General features: G+C 33.4%; 1 pseudogene; it reads right to left on the bottom strand.

Moving 5' to 3' along the window:
* Positions 1-1621: 1621 nt before the first annotated feature.
* Positions 1622-11742, bottom strand: part of LOC132500628 (nucleophosmin-like) — a 33397-nt pseudogene continuing 23276 nt past the window's right edge.

Below are 11742 nucleotides of genomic sequence, written 5' to 3'. Positions count from 1 at the left end.
GTGAACTGGACTTGAATAAACAAAAGTGTCCTTTATGCCCCATTTCAATTATTAATGAAATAAACACCAAATGTAGAGGAGCCAGATTTAAGACCATTTGTGAAATGTCAGCTAATATCAAAGCAATGCAGTAAAAGCACAGAGTAATATCTCAGTGAGTTGGAGAAAGTTCTAGTAAAAATAGCTTGCTTTAATATATATCAGTAAATATTATCATTTTTAACTTTTCCTTCTAAATCATTATATCTATAAAATTCTGCATTGGCTTCCAGCATAAATAGAAATGCCAGATAATGTCCTTCTTAACACACATTTATTTTGTATCACTCACAGTTATATTAAAAGATAGCATGAACTTAAGCAAATATACTTTCAACACAAAACAGGAAAAATGTAGGTTCCAATCAGATTCTTTGTTGGAGAGAGAAAAGCTTAGAAATAAGTTTAGTCAATCTACTATATGTGAATAGCTCTGTGAATTTATATAACATTTAAACACTCTGAGAATTAATTTTCTTACCTTTAAAATAAGAAAATATTATAGAATTTATTATTTCAACAAATACCTTTTAGAATATTAGTCTTTATGCCTAATGCTATAAAATAGGAGCAAATAAATGTGATTTGAATGTTATCTCTCCTCAGGAATCTTGCATACTGTGGGCAATCTAAAGTAGTAGAATGCCAGTAAATAGTCATAAGAGCAATAGTAGCATGAATACAAAGTGCTAGTAGGAGCACATAACAGGAGACTCTAACACATTATGGAGGATCAAGGAAGTTTCCTATGGAAATTCAAAACTGAGGTTTGAAAGGTGAGTAACATTTAAGCAGATGAAAACTCCTAGAAATGAGAGACAGCCTAGACGTTTGAAAGAAACAAACAAAAAGTACAGAATGTTTAGAGCATAGAATATATGGGAGTGATTTGAAATGAGGTTGGGAAATTATTAAAAGACAAATTGATAAGTTTGCCTATAAAACATTTAAAGATTTTAAGCTGAGATCAAAGTGGAACATTCTGCACCTGAGAGATAAAACTGCTGATCCTAAAAATTTAGTCATATATGAAGCCTGCATGCCAGAGTTTAGTCTATAAGTCACATAGAATTAATTTCTAAGATAATATGTTCTCTGAAAGGTCACCCAGAGTATCTATTACCCAGTGGGCACTCATGTCAACTGAGGCATGATTCTGTCTGTTTCTAAGGAACTTCCCCAAATTTAATCCTTGGCTTATTTAGATGTCCCCACCACATGTATTCTCCAGATTTAGAAATTCTACTTTACCTCCAAGGTTGGGATCACATTCTTCTTTTTTAAAAAAGCTACTCTGATGTTTCCAGACTTAGGTCATGATGTTAAATATCTATGCCTAACCATATAAAGCAAAATGGTTTTCTTTTCTTAATGAGGCATGATAGTATGGAAACAATTTTCTCTGGAAGAAATAACACCAACATTTTACTTTCATTTCTGTCACTTGTTCCATGATGTTTGGCAGCTCAGCTAATACAAGTCTCAAAATTCTAGTTAGTTATATTTCTTTAGTTCTCATATTCTAGGATTGTTAGTTTTCACTACATTTGAAAATAACAATAAAATAATATTACTTACATTTCTAATCAGCTTTTACAATATAAAAGCTATCATAAGCATGGATCCAATCATAATCAATCACCCCATGGTCAAATACCTGTCGAAACATGTTCAATATTATACACTAGAGTAATGTGTAAAATATCAGTGATAAATCATTTGATATTATAGATGAAACGAACAATGTAAGCATTGTATTTTGACCTAGAAGATCTTCAAGCTATAATATTTACTGAGTAAAAGAAGAGACAAAACATAGCATAATTTGATTCTAAACAAGTAATAAACAAACCAAAGGTCTTTTCTTTTATATGTACATGTGCATATAAAAACATTGGAACAATTATAGTATAATAATCAAAATTTCAAAAGTGAGAGTAGGAAGAATAGTTGAAGGATGCTTTTACACTTTAGAGAATTGTAAATTGTTTGCATTTTCAAACAGCAGTATACTTCTGTGTTGCTTCATTTTTATTTAAAGGTCAAAAATTTGAAGTAAATTTTTTTGAATTCTGAAATAGCCTGATTACTGGTATTGCATATAATTTTATTTCCAACATTTTGGCATTTCTAGGGATTTTTGCTGATCTTTAATTTGTTTCAGTTCCTGATATTGTCAAAGAAAATTTGCACCAGACAAGTCAAACAGGCAAGGAAGACTTTATTCAAGATTATTGCAATATGGAAGGAGATTAAACTTACCTCCACTGAAATAAGAGATAAAAGAGAAATTAACCACTAGGGAGAGTAGTAGAAAAGCACTGGAGGACATTAAGGAAGAGATTGGTCAATGTGATTAGGCCATCTGTGTCTCCTAATTGGTGCATATCAAAGTTAGGTCCCTGCCTTCCCATAGAGACTAGGAGACAGGGTCCCTATATTTCTTTTTTCCTTTTTTTGTTAATTGAAGTATAGTTGATTTACAATATTATATTTATTTCAGATATACAGCATAGTGATTTGTTATTTTTGCAGATTATACTCCATTAAAAGTTACTACAAGATAATGGCTATAATTCCCTGTGCTAAATAATATAACTTTTGTTACTTATCTATTTTATACATAGTAGTTTGTATCTTTTAATCCCATACCCCTAACTGCCCCTCCTCCTTTCCCTCTCCCTCTTGGTACCACTAGTTTCCTTTCTGTATCTGTGAGTCTGTTTCTGTTTTGCATATGCATTCATTTGTATTATTTTTTAGATTACACATATAAATGATAACAGTATTTGTCTTTATCTGATTTATTACACTAAGCATAATATTCTCTAGGTCCATCCACTTTTCTGCAAATAGTAGAATTTCATTCTTCTTATGGCTGAGTAATATTCCATTGTGTGTGTGTGTGTGTGTGTGTGTGTGTGTGTATACCACCTCTTCTTTATCCGTTCTTCTGTTGATGGACACTTGTCAAAGAGATGGCTCCCAGATCTTTGAGAAATTTATTCCTGGGCTGTAAAACTGGCAAAAGACTGGGAGAAGATTTAAATCTCAAAGGGGCAGAGATAGTTTACAATTTTAAGTTTTCTGAAGTAAATGTTCTAAAGAAAGGGAGATCCAGGCACTTATAGGAAGAGACCTGTCTAAAATTTAGACAAGCTGAGGGGAATATTAAGGACTTCTTGGTCAATACCATACATGTAACGTTCCAAAGAGGGCTTTTGAATTGAAAATAAAAGACTCTGTAATGGAGATTTTAACCAAGTCCTTTTCTCTCTCTTTCTCTCCTTCCCTCAATCTTTCTCTTCCCTCTCTCTCTATAACTGAGAAAAAGAGTACAAAGATAATATACTACCATTTTATAGGAAATTAAATTTAAAATATATTAGAACAGGAATAAAAATGTAACACTGATAAAGATTTTCTGGGTTAATAAACTTTTCACCTAAGTTATATGATCAGAAATTTTTAAGCGTTAGTCAATTACTCTAGAATTGCAGAGTGAATTACTGCAAGCTTTTCTAAGTGTTTTTCCCCTATTACTTATTTTAATGAATCAACTATTTGCATTTAGAGAAAGAAAATAAAAAGAAAACAGTGATATAATTTTGTTATATTTATGTAATTTTGAGTTGATACCCTATACAGATAATTTGTAAGTAAGAATGCCCTGACTTATGTATCCTTTCTCAGAAGTATGCAGGTCATGGACAATGTCTTTCATTTCTGTACCTCAATAAATTAAGTCAATGTCCTCACATGCAGTGGGCATTCCATAAGAACTGGTTGAATTCACAAATAAATGAATGATAATGTGGTTGTTTGGTCTAAGTTTAGTAGTAGGAAGATTAGCATTAACTCTCATAGTAGAAATTAAAAGCTGTGTTATTTTTATGAAAAATTAAGTCCCTTGATTTAACAATGTATAAAGGATTAGAAAATCCTATTCAATGCTCGTTTAAAAAGGTCATTTACATTAACATGGACTTGGCCTTTAATAGTGTGGGAGTCAATTTTGGGGGGGAAAGTAAGTGATCATTATGTTAGCATATTCTTTTATTTCTAAATTACTGCTCTTTTCTCTATTATTATTTTGGAATATCATTCAAATTCTTCAAATTAACAGATGGCCATTTGCAATAAAAAACCTTTTGAAAGAACTTTCAGGGTTTTTTTCAGTATCAATTTCAAAAAGATACATTAGTATTATTATTTTTAATGCAAACAGTCACCCACTCTTTCTCAACAAACTTTGATAAACATATCATTGGTAGTGGTAATAAGGCTGAGTGTATAGCATACATGTTTATTTCTTATATAACATCCAATAAGTTATCAAATGTAGCAGTTCCTGAGATGTCTATTCTATGCCTGTCCCACTATTTTATTTTGCATGCACTTAACCTGTTTGGTTTTCCAGGTCACAGTTGAAGAGGAATTTTGTTTCAGGATGAATCATACTTTAAGTCTCATCCTTGTCTCATTTAGGTGATACTTAGATGACACTTTGAATTTTAAGACTTTAGAGTGGATGCTGGAAAGAGTTAAGAATTTTGGGGGGTTTTGAAATGCAATTAATGTATTTTGCTTATGAGAAGAACATGAACTTTGTTTGGCCAGAGGCAGAATAATATGGACTGATTGTGTTCCCCCCAGGTTTATGTGTTAAGCCATGCCTCCTGGTATGAGGAGGTGGAGTCTTTAACAGGTAAATAGGATTAGATGAGGTAATGAGAGTAAAAACCTCATGAATCAAATTAGTTCCCTTATAATAAACAATAGAGAGCTTGCTCCTCTTCTCTGCTCTCTGCCATGTGAGGATACAATGAGAAGATGGCAGTCTGCAACCCAGAAGAGAACTCTCACCAGATTTTGACCAGTTGACACCCTAATCTTAGATTACTCAGGCTCCATACAATGAAAAATAAATTTCTCTATTGTGGTTGCTTATGAATTTTTGGACTTTTTACATTTCTGGAAAAAATGATAAAACTCACAGATAATTTAAAAAATAAAATGGTTAATGTTTCACTCAAAGACTGAATACTTAAAATCAGTAACATTGGGATGGGGCTCCAAACAAAAGAAACAAATGAACCTAATTGTACTACAAATGAATACTGCATTATAAAGAAAGAATACAGAAAAGTACTAACCTAAGATGCTTTGTGAAACAGTATTTTGTCTATATTCTATAACAATAAAAGTAAGAACCATAAGCAAATGTGTGGCTCTAGCCAGCAGTTTGTCTGGCAAAAGGGTATGAGATAGCAATTCCACCTCTATTTCATGTACATTCTAGGACTGAGCTAACACATATTTTATGAATAATGAGAAGCAGGTTTCTTACTGTCAGATAAAGGAGATAAAAAGGTAAGAAGGATAATATTAACTCTGTGGTGTTTGACTGGAATTGGAAGTGTCAGTGTGAAATCAGGCAATAGATACATACAGATCGATGGATGGATGGATGGATGGATGGACAGACAGAAAGACTGGGAGAAAAAAGGCTAATGTGATGTATGTGTATATATATTTATCCATATAGATATAAATATAGATATAGATACAGATAGAGAAATAATTTAACTTTGTCCTCTGACACTACCTATAAGCAGAGACACTCCAATAATAATAAGTATGCCTAACACTTGGGTCTTAATTTATCAATTCCAATCTCTAGAAGAAACCTAGGCTCCCTGAAGAAATGGATAATCCCAGAGCTAGGGCACAGATCTTCAAAATGAGACTGGAATGAAAATGAGACATGCCAAAATATGGAATTACTCAAAACATGATGAAGACATGTAATCAATTTTATTTTATATCTTTTATGCTTTATTTTTAATAGATCTTTATTGGAGTATAATTGCTTCACAATACTGTTAGTTTCTGTTGTACAACAAAGTGAATCAGCCATATGCATACATATACCCCATGTCCACTCCCTCTTGAGCCTCCCTCCCACCCTCCCTATCCCACCACTCTAGGTTGTCACAAAGCATCGAGCTGATCTCCCTGTGCTATGCTGTTGCTTCCCACTAGCTAACTATTTTACATTTGGTAGTGTATATATGTTGCTGCTACTCTCACTTTGCCCCAGCTTCCCCCCCCCACCTCACAACCTCAAGTTGATTCTCTATGTCTACATCTTTATTCCTGCCCTGCCACTAGGTTCATCAGTACCATTTTTTTTTTAGATTCCATATATATGCGCTAGCATACAGTATTTTTTCTCTTTCTGACTTACTTCACTCTGTATGACAGACTCTAGGTCCATCCACCTCACTACAAATAACTCAATTTCATTTCTTTTTATGGCTGAGTAATATTCCACTGTATATATGTACCACATCTTCTTTATGCATTCATCTGTCAATGGACATTTAGGTTGCTTCCATGTCCTAGCTATTGTAAATAGTGCTGCAGTGAACATCATGGTACATGTCTCTTTTTGAATTGTGGGTTTCTCAGGGTATATGCCCAGTAGTGGGATTGCTGGGTCATATGGTAGTCCTATTTTTAGTTTTTTAAGGAACCTCCATATTGTTCTCCATAGTGGCTGTGTCAATTTACAGTCCCACCAACAGTGCAACAGGGTTTCCTTTTCTCCACACCCTCTCCAGAATCTACTGTTTGTAGATTTTTTGATGAAGGCCATTCTGACCAGTGTGAGGTGATACCTCATTGTAGTTTTGATTTGCATTTCTCTAGTGAATAGTAATGTTGAGCATCCTTTCATGTGTTTGTTGGCGATGTGTATATCTTCTTTGGAGAAATGTCTATTTAGGTCTTCTGCCTATTTTTGGATTGCGTTGTTTTGTTTTTTTGATATTAAGCTGCATGAGCTGTTTGTATATTATGGAGAATTAATCCTTTGTTCATTGTTTCATTTGCAAATATTTTCTCCCATTCTGAGGGTTGTCTTTTTGTCTTGTTTATGGTTTCCTTTGCTGTGCAAAAGATTTTAAGTTTAATTAGGTCTCATTTGTTTATTTTTGTTTTTATTTTCATTACTCTAGCAGGTGGGTCAAAAAAGATCTTGCTGTGGTTTATATCAAAGTGTGTTTTTCCTATGTTTTCCTCTAAGAGTTTTAAAGTGTTTGGTTTACATTTAGCTCTTTAATCCATTTGGAGTTTATTTTTGTGTATGGTGTTAAGGAGTGTTCTAATATCATTCTTTTACATGTAGCTGTCCCATTTTCCCAGCACCACTTATTGAAGAGGATGTCTTTTCTCCATCATATATTCTTGCCCCTTTTGTTGTAAATTAGGTGACCATATGTGTGTGGGTCTATCTCTGGGCTTTCTATCCTGTACAATTGATCTATATTTCTGTCTTTGTGCCAGTACCATACTGTCTTGATTACTGTAGCTTTGTAGTATAGTTTGAAGTCAGGGAGCCTGCTTCCTCCAGCTCGGTTTTTCTTTCTCAAGATTGCTTTGGCTATTCGGGATCTTTTGTGTTTCTTTACAAATTGTGAAATTTTTTGTTCTAATTCTGTGAAGAATGCTATTGGTTGTTTGATAGTGATTGCATTGAATCTGTAGATTGCTTTGGGTGGTATAGTCATTTTCATAATATTGATTCTTCCAGTCCAAGAACATGGTATATTTCTCCATCTGTTTATGTCATCTTTGATTTCTTTCATCAGTGTTTTATAGTTTTCTGAGTACAAGTCTTTCACTTCCTTAGGTAGGTTTATTCCTAGGTATTTTATTCTTTTTGTTGTGATGGTAAATGGGATTGTGTCCTTAATTTCTCTTTCTGATTTTTCGTTTTTAGTGTATAGGGATGCCAGAGATTTCTGTGCATTAATTTTGTATCCTGCAACCTTACCAAATTCATTGATTAGTTCTAGTGGTTTTCTGGTGGCATCTTTAGGCTTTTCTATGTAAAGTATCATGTCATCTGCAAACAGTGATAGTTTTACTTCTTTTCCAATTTGTATTCCTTTTATTTCTTTTTCTTCTCTGATTGCTGTGGCTAGGAATCCAAAACTATGTTGAATAAGTGGCGAGAGTGGACATCCTTGTCTTGTTCCTGATCTTAGTGGAAATGCTTTCAGTTTTTCACCATGGAGTATGAGATTTGCTGTGGGTTTGTCATATATGGCTTTTATTATGTTGAGGTGGGTTCCCTCTATGCCCATTTTCTGGAGAGTTTTTATCATAAACGAGGTTGAGTTTTGTTGAAAGCTTTTTCTGCATCTATTGAGATGATCATATAGTTTTTATTCCTTAATTTGTTAATGTGGTGTATCACATTGATTGATTTGTGTATATTGAAGAATCCTTGCATCCCTGGGATAAATCCCAGTTGATCATGGTGTATGATCTGTTTAATATGTTGTTGGATTCTGTTTACTAGTATTTTGTTCAGGATTTTTGCATCTATGTTCATCAGTGATATTGGTGTATAATTTTCTTTTTTGTGATATCTTTTTCTGGTTTTGGTATTAGGGTGATGATGGCTTCATAGAATGAATTTGGGAGTGTACCTCCTTCTGCTATTTTTTGGAAGAGTTTGAGAAGGATTGGTGTTAGCCCTTCTCTGAATGTTTGATAGAATTCACCTGTGAAGCCATCTGGTCCTGGACTTTTGTCAGTTGGAAGATCTTTAATTACAGTTTCAATTTCATTACCTTGATAGCTCTGTTTATATTTTCTAGTTCTTCCTGGTTGTCTTGGAAAATTGTACCTTTCCAAGAATTTGTCCACTTCTTTGTGGTTGTCCATTTTATTGTCATATAGTTGTTTGTAGTAGTCTCTTATAATCCTTTGTATTTCTGCAGTGTCAGTTGTGATTTCTCCTTTTTCATCTGTAATTTTATTGATTTGCATCCTCTCCCTTTTTTCTTGATGAATCTGGCTAAGGGTTTATCAATTTTGTTTATCTTCTCAAAGAAGCAGCTTTTACTTTTATTGATCTTTGTTACTGTTTTCTTCATTTCTATTTCATTTATTTCTGCTCTGATCTTTATGACTTCTTTCCTTCTAGTAACACTGGGTTTTCTTTGTTCTTCTTTCTCTAGTTGCTTTAGGTGTAGGGTTAGATTGTTTATTTAAGATTTTTCTTGTTTCTTGAGGTGAGATTGAATTGCTATAATCTTCCCTCTTAGAACTGCTTTCGCTGCATCCCATAGGTATTGGGTCGTTGTGTTTTCATTGTCATATGTTTCTATGCCTTTTTAAAATTTTTTGTTTGATTTCTTCAGTGATCTCTTGGTTATTTAGTAGCACAGTGCTTAGCCTCCATGTATTTGTGGGTTTTTTCAGTTTTTTCCTGTAATTGTTTTCCAATCTCATAGCATTGTGGTCAGAAAAGATGCTTGATGTGATTTAAATTTTCTTAACTTTCCCAAGGCTTGGGGCTTCCCTGGGGGTGCAGTCGTTGAGAGTCCACCTGCCGATGCAGGGGACACTGGTTTGTGCCACGGTCTCGGAAGATCCCACATGCCATGGAGCGGCTAGGCCCGTGAGCCATGGCCGCTGAGCCTGCACGTCCAGAGCCTGTGCTCCACAATAGGAGAGACCACAACAGTGAGAAGCCCGTGTACCACAAAAAAAAAAAAAAAAAAAATTCCAAGGCTTGATTTGTGACCCAGGATGTGATCTATCCTGGAGAATATTCCATGTGCACTTGAGAAGAAAGTGTATTCTGCCACTTATGGGTGGAATATTGTATAAATATCAATTATATCTATCTGGCCTACTTTGTCTTTTAAAGATTGTGTTTCCTTATTTATTTTCTGTTTGGATGATTTGTTCATTGTTGTAAGTGGGGTGTTAATGTACCCTACTATTATTGTGTTATTGTCGATGCACCCTTTCATGGTTGTTAGCATTTGCTTTATGTATTGATGTGCTCCTGTGTTGGGTGCATAAACATTTATAATTGTTACATCTTCTTTTTGTATTGATCCCTTGATCACTATGTAGTGTCCTTCCTTATCTCTTGGAACAGTCTTTATTTTAAAGCCTATTTATCTGATACAAGTATTGCTACTCCAGCTTTCTTTTTATTTCCATTGCATGGAATATTTTTTCCATCCCTTCACATTCAGTATGTATGTGTCCCTAGGTATGACGTGTATCTCGTATAGGCAGCATATACATGGGTCTTGTTTTTGTATCCATTCAGCCAGTCTGTATGTTTTTAGTTGGGGCATTTAATCCATTTACATGTAATAGATTTTAAAAACCCATTTAAAGAAGCTTCCAATGGGAAAATATGAGACAATCTGAGCAACAAATTATAATGATCCATTCTATAATGGATTGTTACACAAAGAATAATGTCAAAATACATGAATCTGTACTGATGTACATAGGCAATTCAATAGATAAATTAATAAAAAAGGTAAGAAAGTAAAATTAATCATTACAGCAAAGTTACAACTTATAAGATACATGTTGAGAATAAAATACCAGCATGGCAATTATCACAGTGATAAGTGTTACAGGCAAAACTCATCAAAGGGTGATAAAAATGGTGGAAAAGTATAATTAGAAACAATCTCAAAGAATCCCTGCAAAAGATATTTTTAATTAAAATAAGTAAAAATATTAAGTTTACAGTGGAGAAACTGAGCAGATAATACCAAGTGACAAAGTTAATATAACTAACAGTGATATACATTGACACCATGTACCTCCTGATATGCTGCATTGAGAATACAGAGTCACTTCTGTGTCATTCTGGCCAGGTTTGCATAACTATATTTAATCATGAGGAAATATCAGACAAATCCAAATTCAACATAATAACTGGCCAATACTTTTCAAAAAAAATCTCAAAGCCTTAAAAGACAGACTGAAAAGCTGTTTCAGAATAAAGGAGACTACAACAATATGACAACTATATCTGATGCTTGACCAGAAAATTACATTAGTAGGACAATTGTTAAAATTTCAAATTGTTCTGTAGATTTGATTATTATGTGCATTAATTTTCTGGTTTTCCTATTTGTACTGTGGTTTTGTAATTCAATTTTGAGGAATATAGTAGAATTTTTTAACTGATTTTGCAACTTTTTTTCACCTGAAAATTCTTTCAATATAAAAGTTAAGAGAAAAATTAAACATAAAATAATACTCCATACATGCTGAGTCACAGTGTATATGCTTTCTGTTCAGAAGAGAGAAATAATATGTGGGATCTGTTATGAAAGCTTCCAAAAAGGAAAGGGGATTTATGGCAGACCTTGAATGGAGAAAAAGGAAAGTTCTGTTTTTAAAAAATATAAGGGATTATCTAAGTGGAAGAACAGAATATTTGTTTTGGTGAGAACTTGGTAAGGATACAAGTGTCATCCAGAGTAAATTAATTTATGAGAATAGGTAAAGATCGCAGTAACCAACTGACCATCTTAAAAATTTTTAAACTTAAATTGGTAAACTCCTTATATACTTTCTATAGTCAAAAGTAAATATATATTCTTTGTTATAAACATGCTTTCATAAATGATTAATATTTCTCATACTTTAATAACTAAAATCCACAAGAAAGAGATGGTAACCCCACATGGAAAATGAATAGGAAAAATTAACATATTGCAAATGAATAATATAACGGCACTGAAGGGAAGGGGCAGAGAAAAGTAATGATCTAGGTAACTTTTGATGTCATTTTAAATTTGAGCTATGTTATGAAAAACAAATAAAATTACTACTAATTTCTATGGCAGACCTAGTGAGAGA

The sequence above is a fragment of the Mesoplodon densirostris genome, chromosome 13 (genome assembly GCF_025265405.1).
Source record: "Mesoplodon densirostris isolate mMesDen1 chromosome 13, mMesDen1 primary haplotype, whole genome shotgun sequence".
NCBI lineage: Eukaryota > Metazoa > Chordata > Mammalia > Artiodactyla > Ziphiidae > Mesoplodon > Mesoplodon densirostris.
This window is presented reverse-complemented; position numbering and strand designations above follow the sequence as displayed.